This window comes from Ammospiza caudacuta, chromosome 3, assembly GCF_027887145.1.
Source record: "Ammospiza caudacuta isolate bAmmCau1 chromosome 3, bAmmCau1.pri, whole genome shotgun sequence".
Taxonomy (NCBI): Eukaryota; Metazoa; Chordata; class Aves; order Passeriformes; family Passerellidae; genus Ammospiza; species Ammospiza caudacuta.
Genome location: NC_080595.1, coordinates 46,906,506 through 46,926,418, shown reverse-complemented (window position 1 = coordinate 46,926,418; position 19,913 = coordinate 46,906,506). Strand labels below are relative to the sequence as shown.

Here is a 19,913-nt window from a genome sequence, read left to right as displayed (position 1 = left end):
TCCCAGGCAGGCCACATAAAGAGACCCAGACAATGTTGTTTTGTTCGATGTTGAGTTTTACTAGGTTTTACAAATCAACCCTTTCTTTTTCAGAAGTGCATGTGGAGAATTTTAAGGCTATCACTACTGTTTGACAGACCCCTTGTTTTCTGGTATTCTAAGAACTCTTTCATCCCATTTTCCAAAACAGGAATCTCAGAGTTATTTCACTGTGTGGTTAAGACCTTTCTCTTGCAAACAGATGTGTAAGCAAAGTAGTTGCAGCACCAGGGCTTAAATTAGTTAGCATTTCAATTTGGTTTCCATTGTAATTTCTACTATAAAATGTCTTTCTGTTTCTCAACTTCAGCTCTGTCTAGGTTGAAGTAATTTAAAAGCATGAAAGCCAAGAAGTAGTTACATCAGTTGTGCTTTTGTGGAGTTTTGATGTTAAGAGGACCTTATGTTTGCTATATTAACTGGAATAGTTATGCATATTTTGTCAAATATTAACTATTTAAGTTTGTTCCCTTTGATATATTTATTCTATAATCAGTGACTGCATAGAAGATGCAGGTTGTTCAAGAAGTACGAGTCGCAGGGCAAAGTTGTCTTCTCTGTAGCTGTATGCTGGAACCAGTAGTGTTTGGAGTCAGCCTGTGTGCTTTCCTGATCCTGGGATATTTGCATTCTTGGATGGAGATGTTTAGCTAAAATAAGTAGAAAGAGCACATACCCTATCAGTGTAAATAACTCTAAAAGAAAATAGGTAAATGGGTTTTATTCCTTCCAGGATGAAGAGTGAAGAACACAGCTTTTCCTCTTCCAGTATGGGTAGCTTAATTAGTAGTAATTTATTCCTAAAAAGTTTCCAGTTCAGAATATTTTCCTGACCAAGTATACTTTCTTTTTGCTAGGTGAGGGTGAGTAAAATTCAATTCATGATGAATTGAATTGTGTGATTGGTCAAGGCCATGAAAGAAGTATTTACAAAAAGACCCCCTTGGCCGCTCCAGGGGCAGGCTGTGATTCTGGGTGATCTGTGGAGACCTTGGAAGGAGCTGTCAATCATTTTTATGAACTGTTAGCTAAGCCTGGGGAAGCTTGCATTTATTGCTGGATGTTGACTAAAAAAAATTGGATAGAGTCCTAGACCTTTATGTTGAATGGGGTAAAATTAATTAACTGCAAATTTCCAGACCAGTGACTAAGAAAAGAGGCCATTTATGATATTTATGGTATTCCCTAGAGTAGAAGCTGGAAGGAATGAGAGTGTAATCTACCATCTCTGACCTGCCTCAGTAGGCAGGAGTTTACATTTCAGCACTCTGCCTTGAGGTAGGCACAGTACCTCGTTACAGTTTCAGCCCTTGGTTTATCCTGTTAGGTTTTGGAGTTCTTCCCCCGATGGAAGACAGAATGGTCAAGTTGGAACTCTTTTCTTTGTCTCCAATAGAACTTGCTTCTTAATTCACAGTACCTCAAGTCTGTACAGCATTTTGCTTGCATCAGGATAGGGAGGTATGCTTTTAAAAAAAAATAACACTTTGTATTAGAGAGTTCCATATTTTGTCCTTGTTCTCCCCTGCAGAGAGTTCTCCTGCTCGCAGATAGCGGGTCTGGCTGTATACCACTGGCCATCTAATCATATTAGTGATTGTATTTCAGAGTTGACTTCCTTTTGGCCTGTGGAGCAATCATGGCATCAGCAGGTGTGTGAAAGAAAGCATTGAGCATCTACAGCCTGACCATCTTTAATGTTAAACTTCCCAGAGAGATAAGCCGTTAGCTACATGCAGAGCTTCCTCTAGATGAAAACTATGGTTCTCTTTCTATCAGAGATTTACCTATAGAGCTTTTTGTGTGGGTCATGCAGTAGAAATTCTTTATGTTTGTTCCATCAGTGGTTGTGTCCCTCCAAACAGAAAAAAATCCTGAAAGTATTTCCTGAAAATAGAGATAATAATAGAAATAAATATATCAAATGTTATAAATAAATATATCATAGTTGGTGAGTATTTGTGAAATTGAATTTACTATTGTAAGCAACAGAGAGCAACCAACATTCAAAGAATGTAGTCCTCTGTCTCTCCCAGTACAGCATGTTGAACCTTCTGGGCAATTACAGACAGTGGGAAAAAAAGTAAAAAAAAATCCAATAAGCTGCTGTACTTTTTAAAATGTACATGTCTGAATGTAAGAGGAAGACCCTTTTAATGAGTTATGCAGCATAAACAGAATCCTTATTAGGCAGGAGAGAAGTCACATAGAGCTCTGTAGGGGGATAGAATATAAGTAAATAAAGGCAGTATAGAAAGTAATCTTATCCCCTAAAGAGTTGCAGCTGCGTTAATTATTAAAGATTAGGAGCAGGCCTGATTTTAGCAGGCCACAGCTGTAGCAAATGGAAGAATGTTATAAAAGAGTGGATTGGTTGGCTGAGGGGAGCTGGAGTCAGTTGGCTTCTGTGAGAAGATGGAAGAGGCAGTGCCTAGAGGAGCTGCCTACAAGAAACATCAAGGAGGTACAAAACTCTAGCAATATGGAACCTTTGCAATATAATGCCAATAGAGCTTAATCCATAGCACAGATCCATAGGAAGCCAGTTTCATTGTTTCTATTCTCAATGAAATACCTTGCTGGTTTGCTCTTCTAGACTACCACCTCCTTCTTCTTGAAAAAGATAAAGAGTCTCCCTGAAACTGCATGACATTTTGTATGGGACCCTTACAGTTTTACTAGAAATAGCAAGATGCATTCACTTGGAAAAAAAAATGCAGCTTAGTTTGTTATGGGATGATAAAACCAGATTTACTGTTATTTTGATGGGGACAGTGACCTGAGAATTTCAGATTTCAGCTGAATTTTGTCAGATGTCAATGGAATACTCTGTAGTTGAGGAGGAACATTGCAAAAGATAACAAATTTAATTGTATTGCTAAATTTTTCATTGCTGCTTTTTAAGGTGTAACAGTTTTGTCAAGCAAATGTCATTCTTGTGGTTGTTGATTTAAATAGGCAGGAACATAAGTGAATTTCTATACTACTTTGAGTGACAGTTGGCAGAGTACAAACTGCTTTACTAAGTAGTGCGTTAGGCAGTAGTTCCTTTAAGACAGTTCAGAGAAACCACAGGATGAAGTGAATTCAAATATCAGAAGAAAGTGAAGCAAATAATCTATTGGAGCTGAGAGAATACAAGGGAAAGCTAAGCCAGTTTGACAAGATATAAATGTATTTAGAAGAATATAATTTGCAGATTTCCTCTCCTTAGAGATGTTCCTTTTTTGGGTAGCAGCTTTTATAACTAAAGGATGCAGTGGTGAGCCATGCAGCACATTGACAGACAAGTGTAAGGATGTTTCAGGAAGGCCTTCATGTCTTTAGCACCTACATGGAAGAGGGTAGATATGGAGTGATCATGTAGGCTGTTAGTAGTTGCTGAGTCTGGTGGCTTGTGAGAGGGAAGTCTGCTCTAGCTCCATGCTTCCTCGTCCAGCCAGTAGTGAGACTGAGCACATGTTCCCAGTGTACCTGTTACATACATGAGTGATTGGCTGTGCAGATCAGTGCAACAGAAAACACAGCATAAACAATAGCAATGGATTCACCCTGTTCCCTCCCTGGCTGATCAGCGTGAAAGCCTTTTAACAGAAAATGTGCATACCTGTATGCGTATTGTCATGGCTTAGGAATGGTTGTCCCCACTTCAGTGCACCCACTGAGGCTCTCCAAACCACACTGCTGGTCTTTCTCACTTCCCATGTTCCCCCCAGCTTCTTGCTGCAGCAAGATGAAGGTGAGAATTGGAGGCGCAAAAGAGAAAGGTCATGGCTTGAGGTAAGAATACTTGACTGGAAACAGCAGTGAGATAAGAAAACAGCAACAATAGCAAAAATATACAGAAAGAGAGAATGATTCTCATTCAGGAATGTTTACCAGAGGCCCTGGGACAATGAACAATATGGGAGAGCTTCCCTGCCACATTTTTTCAACAGGAAGGATCCTCCTGTCCCCAGAAGGGCAAGAGAGTTCCTTTTCTGTGGCTGGCAATGAGATGAGGTGGTACAGAATAACATCAGGGTCCTGGCCATGCCCCCTCAGCCACATACCTCCTGGCTACTGCAAAATTTAACCATGTGCTGCCCAAACCTAGCTATATAGATATATATATATATATATATATATATATATATATATATATACACATATATATACATGCAATATGGATTCATTTAAATCGGTTTCATGCAACATGAACACGACAGCCAGAGGATCAGGCCCAGCCAGCATGGGTTATGAAAGGCAGGTCCTACTTGACCAACCTGATCTATTCCTGTGACCAGATGACCCACTTATTGGATGAGGGAAAGGCTGTGTATGTTGTCCACCTAGACTTTAGTAAAGCCTTTGATACTGTCTTCCACAGCATTCTCATGGAGAAACTGGCTTCCCACTGAGTGTACTCTTAGCTCTTTGGGTAGAAGACTGGCTGGATGGCCAGGTAGGGGTTGGTCTCTTCTCCCAGGTAACAAGTGATAGAACAGGAGGAAATGGCCTCAAGTTGCACTAAGGGAAGTTTAGGTTGGATATTAGGAAAAATTTATTCACAGAAAGAGTTGTCAGGCATTGGAACAGACTACCCAGGGAAGTGGTGGAGTCATCACGTTCAAAAACTGTGGTTATGGCATTTGAGGACATGTTTTAATGGTGAACATTAAAGTTCTAATTGCTTGGTTGGTGATTGGGCTTGATCTTAAAGGCCTGTTGCAACCTTAACAATTCTATGAATCTGAAATTTGCTATTCAGCTTTTCTACTATTCTGAATAATTTAGCAGCAGTTGCAATCTTTGTCACTTTGCTGTCTACTCTTTATGTAATTTGTGATGAAGTTGAATAAAATAGCCCTTAGTGTGGATGCAAATGGACATCTGGGTATGAACTTCATCATTATGAAAAATGTCCATTTGCCCCTACATTTTCTTTCTTGTATTTTATGTAGTTATTTATCCATAGTAAGATTATTCCATGGCAGTCTGGTTCTTCAAAGGCCTTAGGTGGGTGGCCTTTCAAAGGCCTGGTGGAAACCCAAATGAACTTTTTCATTCAGATTATCTATTTCCATATGCTCTAATAAAATCTAGGAGATCTGTGAAACATGACTGGTTTCTTGCCAGGATCAGACACCACATTCTTGCAGTGAGTCTCCAGACATGGATATGTCAGTAGATTAATTCTTGCAGACAATGAGGAAAAGTAAGTTATATGCCTGGTTATATCAGCTTCAAGAATGTAATTTCTTAGACACTTAGTATCCCATTTGTTTTTTAAATTAGTTATTACTTTCAAAAGTTATTAAGTCTGAGGGAATGGAGAGACAGCATAGCTACAAAATCTAATTTCCCTAAAACAGGAAGGTTCCAATTTTTCCAGCCTTATTCACACTAGTGATACCTTGAAATTGCTTCAAGTTAGATTTTATTATGCAGTAAAATACTAATCAGCATAAATGAAGCTGTCAGAAAGCTACATTAAAAAAACCTGCCATAAATAGTTCTCTTGTTCTTTTGTATATTCAGTTTGGATTAAAGCTTTTGATCATTCAGGGGCAACAGAGACCATTATGCATATGTACTCATATCTGTGTTATATCAGATGCCAGGAGATAGTGCCCATTTATTCTGTGTGAAGTCTAAGGCATTGTGGTCATTTCAGGATCCAGGGGGATGCTGAGGAATCTACCAACACATTTCAATAAAATAGCACAATAGTTCATTACCTTCATTTAAAATTTGCATTTCTCTTTCTTGTCAGATTTTTCTAGCTTTGGATTTCAGCCAGTGAATCTTGTTATGTCTTTGTTGTAGAAACTGGACACTGTTCTACTAATCTGGTACTATGTGTACGTACATTTGTGTCACTATCAAAAAAATGCTTGTACATTTCTTTTGTTGCATCCTCTTCCTCACCTGTGATGTTAAAGGGACATCCTGTACCTCTGCACTTGTTATAACATTTTCCCGAGAAAATTAGGTCTCAAGTAGTTATTTTTCTATTTCTTCTCTTTCTACCAAGAAAAAAACAAGGGAAAGAAATTTGCCTGCTGAATAAATTCCTCCTAGTGCCACCTATGTTTTTGCCCTGCCACAAAGAGGAAAGTCACAGAGAGTAAACAAACAGTCTCTCCTGTGCTAAAATCTATACAATCTCTGGCATGGCAGTCAGTCATGTATTGCTTGATGTAAAAAACAAAACCCTATTTCAGCATGAGCAGTTAATGCTATTGACATTGCTGAATAGCCAATTCAACTCAATATTGCTGGGAAAAATGTAATTTGAGCGATCAGATGGATGAAATTCATTTTTTAAATGATAAAACCATCTTCATGGTTAGCATTTTTTTAGCTACCTTTTTTATCATGTGTTTTTTAGGGTAGCTGCATTTGTCATGTTACTGGTAATGAAGTTAAGTTTAATTTCTTCTATAAACCCTTGTAGAGGGCTGTGTATAATTCTGTTTGTGTCATTACAAATTCTGATTCATCAGTTTAGATTGTTGTTCTGAAGTCTTGGTTGCTGGAAACAGTGATTTTCCTCCTTGCCAGGAACTGATGATTTGTTTTCTTCCCAGAAGAAAAGCTTGTTATTTACTGGTTCATAATATGTACTTTGTCTGCCTGCATGATATTTGGAGTCCATTAGTAGCTTAGGTGTTTTTCAAGTAAAAATCTTCCATGAGTGAAGCAAGTGGATCAACACCAAGTGGGTAGGTTTAGCAAGGCAATGCATTTAAAATGTAATAAAGGGTGGATCTCTGCCTCATGACCTTGTGTCAGAGGTTGGCCATTATCCTGCAAGCACTTAGGTTTGTGTTCAGCCTTGCCAGTGTTACGTGTTCATGAACCAGTGATGTCATGGTTTGTTCCTAGGGGTGGTGGAAGCCTCCTTCCTTTTATTTAATTTGAAAATACCTACTTTTGTGCTAGGAAACTTCTCCCCATTTATTATTTTTCCTATTCCATTGTGGGGGAAATCAGTGTTAACCTTGAATTAAGTCTAATTGTTGGAAATTAAATTTTGGAAAGTAGCATCTAAAGATTGCCTCAGCAATCTTTAGGAAAGGAGAGCTGGCTGCTCTGACTTGAGTTAATGGGAGATTATGTGACAAAGTACCTTTCTTAATTAGGGAGACCATGAGAGGAAGAAAACGTGGAAGTGAGGGAAACAGTTAAGGCTCATTAAGATACTCTTTTTCCCTCAGTCATAAGTCTCTTTATCAACAAATGAAAACATCAGACTAGTGTTGTGCTGAATGAATAGCAAGAACTATTTTTTCTGTGCTCTTTTCCTGAGTTTCCAACCTGAACTGAGGGGCATCACCTTTGTTGGTTGGTTGGTGTTGTGGTGCATAATTTTCATATTACCTTTCTTTTTTTCTTCCTCATTTTCAGGACTCAGTAGAAGTCCTGACTTTGCTCCTGTTATCTCTATAGACAGTCCTGTTCTTTTCCACCTTTATGGGAAAAACCAGCTTATATAAGTAAAGATGATGGGACAAGACACAAACTGAATTAAAGAGGGTAGCTGAACCTAGTGAGAATTATCCAAATGCATTTAAAATACAAATGTTATTCTAAAAATGCTTTTTGTTCATGTTATTTGATTTTAAATCCTTCTTGTTTTACATTGGGTGGCATTAAAAATCTAGCAGTTACCAACTTTTTAATGTAACTTACCTGGAAATACCACTGTCAAGTTCAACTTAATGGTTGCTAATGTTTTAGAGAGCAGCCTGTATGAGTATACATTGAGAAAAACTAAGGGAGAGCCAAAAGCTCAAATGGGGATTTAAAAACAAATTGGATGACTGATACCACGATACATGTTGGAAGATACTGTTAGTCTGAGCATCCTGACTAGAACATGGTTTTGATTATTTATGTTCTGTTTCTTCAAGTTCCCCACTATGTTTTATACTTAACTGTGGTAGCACTTGGCATTGCCTGTCCTAATCCATTTTGTTTGGGATGCAGCAATTCTCATAGCACAACATTTTCCTCCAGAAGTGTAAACAGCTTTTCCCAGTGTAAGTTGGCAGAAGAAAGGACACTTATTCCCATGGTAGGCACAAAGCCCATAAATGAATCCTTCTGGATGAAAGATTCTCCCTAAGTGTAAGATCATTATCACGACTGCTATAAAAACCTGAATGCTGCTTGGAGAGTCTTAAATATACTTCTGACACTCTTTCCTTGCTGGTAGTGCTCATCATTCTGTGCTTTTCCTGCTCTTTAATCCTAATGTTCTGGAGTTTTATTTAAAGTGAATAAACTGAGAATCCTGGCTCCCACAACTAACCATTCGTCAGCACAAACTGGTCCCAGCACCTTTTACAGGAGGTGCTATTAGTTGTTATAATAACTGTATCAATCAAAGCAGCATTCAAAGAATATATCACTATTTAAAGTAATTTACATCTTAAGTTTGGCATATAATTCCTCAAGGGATGGCAGGACATTTAAGCATCATGCCTAGTGAGCAGTGATACTAAATGTTTTCTAAGAACACTAGTCACTGATGTCTCAAGTTATCATGATCAATACTAAGCTAAGTTACAGTAACTTCGGACCTTTCACAAGTAGAAAATTCAAGGGGAAAAAAGAAATACAAGAAAAACAAAAGAAAAAGTAAATAGTCTTCTTCTCTCTGCAGTCTGTAAGCTGGTGATAGGTGAACATTTAGGGATTTAAAATTCAGTCTAAATGAGCATCTAGCACTTCAGATTGTTATCAGATGAGCCAGTCAAATCTAGAGAGATCTTAGATAGGTTTACCATTCTGTGCTGTTACAATGAAATAACATAAGGATAAATTTCTTAATTACATCTCACCATTTGTTGTATCAGAAGAGAAATAGGAAGCTGTCTGAATCTTGACTGCATGTCAGTTTAGAGAGACAGAGAAAAGACAGAGATTTCCTGTTTATTTGAATTATTTTGTTCTTTCCCACTAAATATGTTGGCTTGGATAAAAACCCAAAATTTGAATCCCTGACTGTGTTTATATGTGTAGAGATGTGTGTGCTTCTGTCATATATACATTATTTATCCACCCATCTATGTTATAAGAGAATGCTCAGAGACACAATAACAAGCATTTTCAGTATATTCTTATTTCCACTTGTGCATAACCATCAGCCAAAGGTTAACATTGCAACCATTTTGCAACTATTTGCAGAACATTAATTATTTCTTCTCACTTCAATGTGTCATTGTAATTAATTCACATTGGAGAATAACATTCAAATTTAATTTACCTAGTTCAGTTTAATTCTGAGTCCTTGTTAGAATGTGGCTTAAACAATGACCACATTTTATGAAAATATATAACAAGAAAATAACAGCTGCTGCACTATGCTGGCAAACACCAAGGCTAATGAATGGTTGTCAGTATCAAAACAGATGTCTGTTGGCAGTTTAAAAAATATTCTTTACCAGTCTAAATAAATCCCCAAATTAATTTAACTCTTGTTTGCAGCATGTGGCTCAAGTTGCTTTTCTATGGTGAGGCATGATGAAAATAATGGTTGATTGAAATGTTTTTTGTTGCCCTTAAGAAGTCTGACTTCAGGGTGACATCAGATTTGGCTTGTGGAATTCATAAAAACAGTTTGATTTGATGAGGATTATCTTGTCAGTAGAAGAAGACTTTCCTAATATGCTGAATATATTTATCTGCATAGGAGTATTACAGTTCAAAATTCTGGAGGGTATTCCTTGGAGTGGAAAAGGAACATTTAAGGGAAATACAGATAGCTGTATCGTATAATCAAGTGAAATAAAGTGGAAACAACTTCAGTGCTCTCCACTCCATATGTCATATTCCTAGCAGTTCTCATCATGTATACCTTGGGTCATCTTGGATCTACCTCGCTTCCTATCATCCCGATGTAAGCAATGTAACACCAACACTCAAAACAATGAACAAACTGCACACAACATCCATAGGCCACTCTTCCATTTGTCTCTCCTCACTCAAGTCCTATTAAAGTCAGTTCTTTCTTTTCCCTGGGATGACAAGTTATTTTAAACCTTTCTTGGCTAGTCAGGTCAGTATTAGGAAAGTTCATCTTCTAATGAGGAGTTTTATTTTTTCAGCTGAGATATTCAGTGTACAGAGTCAGAGGTTTGCAGGTCAGGATGGAGCCATGAGTGCAGATTCTAAATGATTTCCTTGAATGTATAGAATTTTTTAACCTTGTAACAGTGTCTCTAGCCTGTCAAGTTTCATAGCTCTAAGTACACTTTCATGGAGATGTGAGCATTATGCAATATATTTGGATAATTTTTTTCCATAATGGTGACCTTAATACTTGAATAACTTCATCATGATGTTATTCTTTTTCCTTGTTACTTTTTCTCCAAAGCAAACAGCATTTAAGGAAGATTAATTGATTTTGGAGGATGAGTCAACAAATTACATGTTGTGTTTTATCTTTATCATACACAGAAAAATACTGCTACAGTGTGTCAGTAATTCACAATGGCATATAAATAGGACTGAATCCAGCAGAGATCATAGTGTGGCAAACACTACTCATTATTCAATTTACTTTTATGGACACCTAGAGGAATTAAAAAGGAGTCTGTAGGTGTTACTGAGGCTTTTTCTGTTTTGCCAGAATAATCCCTAAGTATTGCACATACTTAAACAGTTAGAGTTTATAAGTAGTGCACAAGCACAATGCCACTTAATGTAAGCAGTCTTTCCCCATTTGCACTGTTAAAACTTGCTGGATTGCTATATTATTCTTACTGAAAAGTGCAATCTAGTTTTGTACCTGAAGTTTTAGATGTATCTTCCTCTTTGTTGTAGGTATTGACTTGCTCGTCATAAAGGCTTCTCATTAAGATGCAATAAAACCCATGGGAAGAAGTTTTTCCAAATGATTTTCTGTCTCCACAAAGCAACTTTTTATGAACTACTTACTGCTTCAAAACTATGGATTTGGGGTTTTTTTTAATCCTCTCATCTTAGTTTCTAGCAAGTGTGAGGCACTGATTATCTTGTAGAAACCATTGAACTCTGACTTCTTATTCCTTTGATGCTTCTTATGTTGAATTGCTTCTCCCTGCCAAGAGTAGAAGCAAGGCAAGGAGAGAATAGGGTACAAGGAGAGAGAATTTCCTGTGCTTAGAAATTTAAAAAACCATGAATTACAGTTTATCCCACAATTACAGTTTATGGTGCACTAGATGTATGTGGAATTCTGGAATAATTATACTGTGTGAAAAGTTGGTTTCTTTGCTTTCTCTTTGTTCTTCTTTTCACACAGAATCAGTTTTAAAATTGCTTCCTTCTCCTTTGCCTGGTAATAGACTATGCATTTTACAGCATCACTAAAACCAAAATAAGAGACAGAATGTGGCCTCTGAGCAGGAAGTTTGGCTGTGTGATGACAGAAAATCATCTTCTATTCCCTGCCTTTAATGTGTCCTGTGTGATGGAGGGGCAGATTTAGGCTAACAGAGGACCTCCAAGATTGTATCCCAACTTCTGTCTCTCTTTGCCTTTGCCAGTCTGACACATTGGGCACTTAGGCTCATACAGTAGGGATCATCCCAGCTGTTGTGCTCTCTCTTGCTCTGCACTGAAGCTGCACCAGTGTAGGAGTGCGTTGAACATGAACATACACTGGAGTGCCCAGGAAAACTGGAAAGCAGTGAGTCACCAGGAACTACAGTATTGGTCCAGTTTTGGGGGATCCTGATGACAGACTGGATGAGTTGCTAATAAAATGTCTAAAGAGTGTTGTCCTTGAGTATGGAAAAGAATTATTTAAGAGGCATATGAGGAAAATAATTATCTGGAGAAAAACAGACTTTAGAAAAATAATCAGCTTGAAACATTCAAATTGAGGGAAATGCAAATCAGTGAAACTTTTTGTTCAGGGTAATCCGTTTCTTTCATTCTACTCCTCCAGTATTCTTCATGTGTTGCAGAACATAATTTGAAAGAAAGAACTGGTGGCAAGCTACACTTAAAATAGTGGCAGACAGACAATAAATTTTATACATTTCTTAGTATTTTCCTATCATAAAAATACAGATGTGGTAGAAGACCAATTCTGACTTTCCTGAGGAATTTTCTGTCAAAAGGATTTGCTAAATGGCATTAAATGAAACAAGCAAAACCCAACCACAACAAAAGCTCATCAGAAATAGTAACTTTCCTCTTTTTACAAAAGCTTATGTGATTTTGAAAAGTCTGTATTTATAAAAAAAGCTGTTTGGGGGCATAGTTCATAATAAAGGTGATAGTAATTTTTCTCCTTACTTCTTTCCTAGATATCCTATGGTCCAGAGCATACATAGCTCCCAAATTAAGCTTTTTATAATTAGCATTAGCTATGAATTTTATATGCTTATCGCACATTGTAGCCACCAAATATCACTATTGGTAGATTTTCAGTTAAAGAAGAACTGTGAGGCTTGAGTTGTTTTTTAAAACAAAATAAATCAAAATGAGCTATGAGGAGTGAATGGAGGAATAGGCTTTTGCCTGTGTCTGATGTCTTGGTGGAACTGAGGCACGTTCATCAATAACACTGGTGTCCTTTATGCTGCTGGCCATCTTTTGTACAGAAAATCTACCAGTCTTGCTTACAGTTTTTTAAGATTAAGGAAGATTAAGTAATTCTCTCATCTATAGAATTAGTTCCCCTCTGTCGCATGAAGAAAATATAAGGCATTGCATGGAAGTTTGGAGACAATAAAATTGGTAGGATAAAACAAATGAAGAAGGTATTGCATTATAAACTAAGAGCATTTGCACATGAAAAATAAAAGCTTGTGTGTTTCAGAAGCACAAAGATGTTGATCCCACTTGCACAGTGGGGGCTGCATCTTGAGAAAGAAAGCTTCAGAAATAGCAGGGAAGGGCCAGGGGTTGAGGGGTAGTTGGTTGAACACATACTCCTAGAGACTGAGTAGCTATCACAGTCCTTATAGGCTGTGTAGCATAATGAATCCAGAGCAGGGATAGAAAAGCACATTCTTATTCTGCCATTATTATTCTGCCTGTTACTGGGTCATCTGTGCTGGTGTTAATACGCTTAGGAAGGAAGAGATGAGAGAAAAGTGGTATAGAAAACTCATTACGTCCCCCAAAATAAAAGGTAAGCTCTCAGATTTACCCATTGAGGTGACTTGAGGTGACATATCAATCTTAATACACACAGGAAGATTTCTAGTATGGCAGTTTTAATGAGCTGTAATAGGGGAACTGGATGAATTCATACTAGAAATAGAGTGCTAGATTTTCTAATGGGATGGTAATTAGCTCCTGGGTTGTAGCAGTCATGATGGATTTTCCATCACTTCCAAGACCTTAAATCTGATTGTGCACTTCTCCATACAATTAGTTTTGACTGCAGCTTATTAAAGTGACTTGGGAATTGTTGTGTGAGTGTGTCTGCTCGGACTAGAAGAGTGTTTTCTGTTTTAAACTTACTTGTAGTTGATGTGCATTCCTACTCTACAGAAAATTCCAAGGTTCAATTTTACTGAAAGTAAAAAACTACTTTTAAAAGTGCAGATTCCTGGAATACTTCCACTGTGTTGGAAGGAATAGAAACACTCTCCCTCACTGTGGTTCATCTCTCAAAGCAGTATTACTTTTTTTAGATTGGTCTCTGCTCATCCTGATCACCTGTGTCCTCACTGGATCTCCAGTGAGACCTGGCAGATCACCAAGTTCTTGCTACTGTTTTTCAGCAACACTTGAGTGATTCCCTGGACTGTTTCTTAGCCCTTGTGGAGAGTCCTGCAAATTCCAGTGAATGCTGACATGTTACTTGTAACGTAACAGATTGGAGATGAAATCCAAACCTCTTAAACTGTGTGTACAAAGTCTGTGAAAGAATTTGATACTGCTAATTTGGGAAAGGTTGTTCAGCATTTCTGGACTACTCAGAGGTTGTTATGATTCTTCTCATTCTTCAGATCTTCTGTAGCTGTAGTTTTCAAGCTGATTTTGTTCAGTGTAAGAGTATAGTACTTTCAAATCTGGCAATAACAAACTGAAAGCAAGGGCTGCAGTTGCTTCAGCAATGTAACTTGCGGTGGTAAGGGGAAGTAACCCCTCTTCTCCCCAAAGAGATGGATGTCTGTGGGACACATTCTGCTCTATGCAGAGTGTTACTTACATGGGGTTCTACTGGTGTGAGAGGACAATATATTCTCTGGTGTTCTTCCCACAGATAGGCTTGTATTTGATAAGAGTGACATGTCTCACAGCCACTATGGTTTCCTGAGAGAGGGAAGTCCTGCTTGTCAAACCTAATTTCCTTGTATGACAGGGTAACCCACCAAATTGATCAAGGGAAGCCAATATATGTAATCTTTTTTGATTTCAGTAAAGATTTTGATTCTCTCACAGGATCCTTCTGGACAAAATGTCCAGCACACAGCTGGAGAAACACATAATGAGATGGGTGAGCTGGTGCAAAGGGTCAAGCACAAAGGGTTACAGTGAATGAGGTGACATCAGACTGGTGACCTGTCACTGGTGGGAGTCCACAGGGCTCCATCCTCAGCCGTGCACTCTTCAACATCTTCATAAATGACCTGGATGCTGGACTGGAAGGGATACTGAGCAAGTTCACAAACAATGTGAAGCTGGGAGGAGCTGCTGACTCCCTTGAAGGCTGGGAGGCCCTGCAGAGGGCCAGGCAATCATCAGCCATATGAAGTTCAACCAGGGACAGTGCTGGACTCTGCACCTGGAATGGGGCAACCCTGGATGTATGGACAGACTGGGGAATGAGAGATGCTGGAAAGCAGCGCCACAGAAAGGCCATGGGGACCCTGGTTGATGACAAGTTGAACAAGAGCCAGCAGTGTCCTGGCAGCCAGGAGGGCCAACCCTGCTCTGGGGGCATCAGGCTCAGCATCACCAGCCAGGCATGAGAGGGATTGTCCTGCTCTGCTCTGGGGCAGCCTCACCTCAAGTGCTGGGGGCAGATCTGGCTGCCACAATATAAGAAAGAAAGTGAACTGTTAGGGAGTGCCCAAAGGAGGGCAATGAAGATGGTGAAGGGCCTTGAGGGGAAGGCATTTGAGGAGCAGCTGAGGTCACTTGGTCTGTTCAGCCTGGAGGGGAGACCTCACTGCAGTCTACAACTTCCTTGTAAGGGGAAGTGGAAAGGCAAGCACTGATCTCTTCTCTGTGGTGACCAGTGACAGGACACAAGGGAATGGCCTGAAGCCATCCAAGTTTTGGATATTAGAAAAAGGTTCTATACTGAGAGGGTGCTTGGGCACTGGAACAGGCTCCCCAAGGAAGGGGTCACAGCCCCAAGCCTGACAAAGTTCAGGAAGTGTTTGGACAGTACACGTGGTCACATAGTGTTGCTCTTGGGGCTGTCCTGTGCAGGACCAGGAGTTGGACTCAGTGATTCTTGTGGGTCCCTTCTAACTCAGAATATTCTGTTATACTGAGTTCTCAACAATGCAAGAGGGAGCTCCAGGAGAATAAAAATCATGTTTAATTTTGCAAGATGGAATGTGTCTCATAGGGGCTACTGCTTTCTTCCCTACTTCTCCTTTCTTGTCTTCTCCCTTCTCTCCCCACTGCTTTGTTCTGACTTATACTCTCTGCTTTATTTCTGCCTGCTGTGCTGAAAAGATGCCATCCACAAGAAAACATCTCATCAATGCACTGGGCACAGAAAAAGTTCTGGTAGGATCCAGAAGCAGCTTGAGCCTGACCTAGCTGAAACAATAATCTAAAGATACCAAATCATCCATTATTGTAGCAACTTCAGTTGCATCTGTTCTAGCTCATAGAAAAATAACTCTGAAGGGAATTATTTTATTATCTGTAATTTTAGCTAAACACTTTACTCCCTGTCAGAGTAATCTCTCCTACTTTTATGAGTCACTATTGTAGCATAAATCTTTTAATATTTTTTCTGGACTAACTTGCTGATGGCTCATCACAGCAAGGTTTTTGTTTGTTTGGGTTGTAAAACCAGTGTTTTTTCAATCAGTTTGGTTTGGATGAAATGGTTTCTGTAGTAAAGTCCTCAATGTGGGAAAATGTATTAATTCTCAAAGCTGTGTGAGTAGCTTCCCCAGGCTGCCCAGAATCATACAAGAGAGTGGTGCAGTAAAAGCCATTTTCCCTTTGAACATTTTGAATGAGTGGGCTCTGAGAAAGTCTCCAAGAGACTCTTGTCCTTCTTTTTAATACAGTCCTGTTCAGTGTTGTGTTCAGTTCACATGTTAGTCATGTTTCAAGGCTAAGGTGATCATGCAGACCCTGAGATCAGCTCAGATGATTAGAGCATGGTGCTAATAATGCCAGGTTTGCAGGGGTTGATGTTCCTTTTGGGTCCCTTCCAACTCAGAGTATTCTGTGATGCAGAAGAGGAGAAAATCATCCATTCAGCTTCATGGATGTAGTGGCTTATGTTGTAGTTTCTAAGTTACTTGTGTCTCTGGTTTCCCATGGTCCTAGCTGCAGTGAAAGGATGGTGTCTCCTGTGCTTGATAGTGCTGCTCTTCTCTCCCCACTGTTCAGTCCTGGGCTGATCCTGTCTGAGAGCTGAGCAGTTCACAGGGAATGCATCTCTACAGTTGCAATAGAGATGCCAAAGCTATAAATGACCTGACTTGGTATTATCTGCTCTAGGTTTGTGTTTAATGTGCAAATTGCAGTTCCAGAAGAGAGAAACAGCACAGTCTTTGTATTGCAACAAGGCTCCAAGTTACAGAAAGGTATCTTGCAGTGCTAACCTTACTTGCACTGCATGTGGGGCTTGTCCTTGGCTCCCAGTGTGTGTTGTGGACAAATGGTCTGACTACCTTGAGCAGTCTGATTTTGTTACAGAAACCACAAGTTAAAGCAACAGTATTGCTTATGACCTGTCAGGGCTTGTAAATGAAAACAGCAGCTCTTCAGAACTCTCCCTCCCCTGTTCTTTTAAGCATCCATGGCTAAATGGTTTGTCCCCAGCCTTTCATCAGTGTTCCTCAAAGGCCAACACTACAGAGCACTACACACAGCCAGCTCTGCTTGGCTGTGAGTTCACTCCCATTAACAGAGACTGACTGTCCTCAAACCAGTATGTGTTATCCACAGAGGCCTACACATCTAGTTAAAATATTCCATGCTTTTTCTTGTGGGGTGAGGATATGAAAAAAACCCAACAACTTTTCTTCTCTGTTCTGGTACAGAGGATTTACGTTTAGTTCTCACTGTCTTAAGTCTGTGAAGGAAGTGAAATTTTATCTTGCTTTTCTGTCTCTGTAGACAAAAAGTCCTTGCCTATGCCAGCAGTTGTCAGAAATTTCCATCAATACTTTCTGAGCTTTCCACAATTGTGGGGTCTCTGTCACACAGTACATACGGATTTACTGTATTGGGCTTTAGAGACCTCCTGTGAATTCATTTAATACTGACCATTTAGGGTCCAGTTTTATTGCTATTTTATTGCAAGCTTTGAAGAACAGTGTGGTGTAGATTGTTAAGAAATATTTCCTGCCCCTTCATCCAGGGAAGATACTATTTAAGTAAAAGCAAAGATGAATGCCTGTACATAACAAGGAAAAGGCAGACAAATTATAGAAATTGCAAGTCCTGTTCCTAATTGAGAAATAACAATTCAGTCCTGCTGTAAAAGTCTATTTGGTTTAGGTTGGGGGTGACTCTGTGAGGGGGCTTGCTGGTTCTGGCTCCTTGCCAGATATCACAGCAGCCACAAATCCTGTGGAGGGGTGTGGCTGTAGAAAAATCTTCAGGAGGTTCTTTATTTGGGGACGCAAGTGCTGTGTCATGCTGCTTTCTCAGACTGGATTTTGAAAGTGTTTCTGGCACTGGATTTTTTTAACATCTCTCTCAGTGCAGTGTGAAGGGGTACTAGAGTATCTTTTACCTCTACACAGCTCTCTTGTCTTCTTACAGCATTGTTTCCTAAGTCAAGCAGGTTTTTGGGATCATGTCTGCTTGCTCTGTGAACAACTTTTGAAGTGGACCAATACATTTAGGCAGATTGGCAGGAGGGCACTGATCTCAGGGGCATAATAATCATACAGGCTTCAGGAAGAAGCCAAGGAGGATGGAGAGACACCCCTTATTAGTGTCTCCACAAGAAAAATAAAACTGTGGGACAGACTTGTGCCATTTTAGACAACAGGAGTACACTTAGGAGAAAAAATGTATAATGACATATCTTGAAGGTCTTCTTCACTTACCCAGTGGCATCTGGCATCATTATTTAAAAATTTAAATTTATTTAAATTGTCCAAGATTTTGAAAAGGTATGTAGAGGACATATGTAGGATACACATAGCCTGACTCAAATGTAAACTAGATGCCTCTTGAAACTGGCAGTGGATAGTTCAAACTTCCCATACATCAACAATTAAAGAATAAAGAGTGAAAAGTAGGAAAATAGTCATAAAACATTTCTTCAGAAGAGTGTGGTTTAGAGGGAGGTAGTACTCTCAGCATACAGCAGATGAGACCAGTATAATTTGGTGCCATGTTTTTCTTCTTGCTGTTTGATGTGTTAACTCTCTGGGACAGCACCATACTACAATTTTCAGCATGATAGAGCTCCTCCCAGAGGTGCTGCTCTCTAGAGCAGGTTGTGTGCTGCTGTGCAGTGTTTGTCTTCCTTGTTTTTAACCAGCTTCATAATATCTCTTCTCTGGACTTGTTCCTGCAGCCATTTCCAATTGCTACAAGGATAATTTGCGGGTATTTGAAAAATGTGTGTTTGTGCCTTCATAGGAAGTGATGTCTGCTTTCAGGATCTGAAGGGGGTTATTATAAACAGTTCAGACTACTGGAAGAACAATAGGTGTGGTTTGGATTCCAATTTAGTATCCAAATAGTGCCATTCAGTTCTAGATGGGAAACAATTTGGAAGTGTTAGTTTAAATGTCAGGTACACCAGAAGTTCCTCCACAGCCTGGCACCCTAGTAGGCAATTTCTTCATTCAGTCTCTCTGCTTAGGAGTAGAAGCACTTGTTGCCCTTAACCAGAGGTGTGGAGGCTGCTCAAATTGCACCTTAGAGTAGTAATGAACTGTCACCTTCCTTAAACTACCCCAAAAGTAGTTTATTTTTTAATGGAAGTTAAATAATTCAGTGGACTTTTTAGTTTGATTACGCATCAAAACCAACGGCATATTTGGTATCTGTAGAGAATTTTTGGTGACAATGCAGCAAATCAGAATTTTGTAAGAAGAACATTATTATTAACATACTTATTACCTCATTAATATAACTGAGGAAGAAAAATGTGAATACTGCTTCTCTAGGAGCTGACACAGGAAATAGTATTTTCTGATTCTGCATCTAAGGAAAACAAGCTTAGATATGACTTAAACAATTCTTTTTGCAGGTTATAGGTTTTTGGAAATACATTTCCTTTATTATCTGTAGGTCTTGTATGCCAGCCCAATGTACTATAAACTGCTGTTCTGGTGACTGTCAGCACTAGTGCAGATATAATATTGGATTTGTGGGAGTTCTTACTGAAAGTTTATTTGCAGTTTAATACCAAAGGGTCAACTTGAAGTACTTTGTTAAAAATCCCATTTGTTTCTTAATGTCAGACCAAAATAAAAGCCAAGTATTTATTTTCTTCCAACTTAGCTTTGATATAGGAATACTGTTTCCAAATGTCTCCCATCCACATACTTTTTATGTTAGTTGTCTTTGGGTTTTCTGGATGTGAATTCTGTGCTTTGGGCTGGGTGTGCTAAAAGGTTCCTTAACGCTAGTGAGTTCCATTACTTCAGAAACACATTCCTAATCACTTTGAAAAGATAATAAATATCAGCTCATAAATTAGTTATTTGCCCCTGCTTCCTAATATTATAGTCAGTATGTAAGAATCCACCTATGGGATATCTTTATTC

General features: G+C 39.0%; 1 long non-coding RNA gene across 2 annotated transcripts in view; it reads right to left on the bottom strand.

The window, feature by feature from the left end:
• Nucleotides 1–1,353: 1,353 nt before the first annotated feature.
• Nucleotides 1,354–19,913, bottom strand: part of LOC131556330 (uncharacterized) — a 28,095-nt gene continuing 9,535 nt past the window's right edge. The window contains exons 2-4 of one of the 2 annotated variants that reach the window (XR_009274611.1): nt 3,647–3,762; nt 1,827–1,926; nt 1,354–1,665 (exon numbers count right to left, since the gene is read on the bottom strand). This is a non-coding gene — a long non-coding RNA (uncharacterized LOC131556330). Of the gene's footprint in view, nt 1,666–1,826; nt 1,927–2,043; nt 2,255–3,646; nt 3,763–19,913 lie in introns of those variants that run through there. The other variant, XR_009274610.1, reaches the window with a different exon arrangement.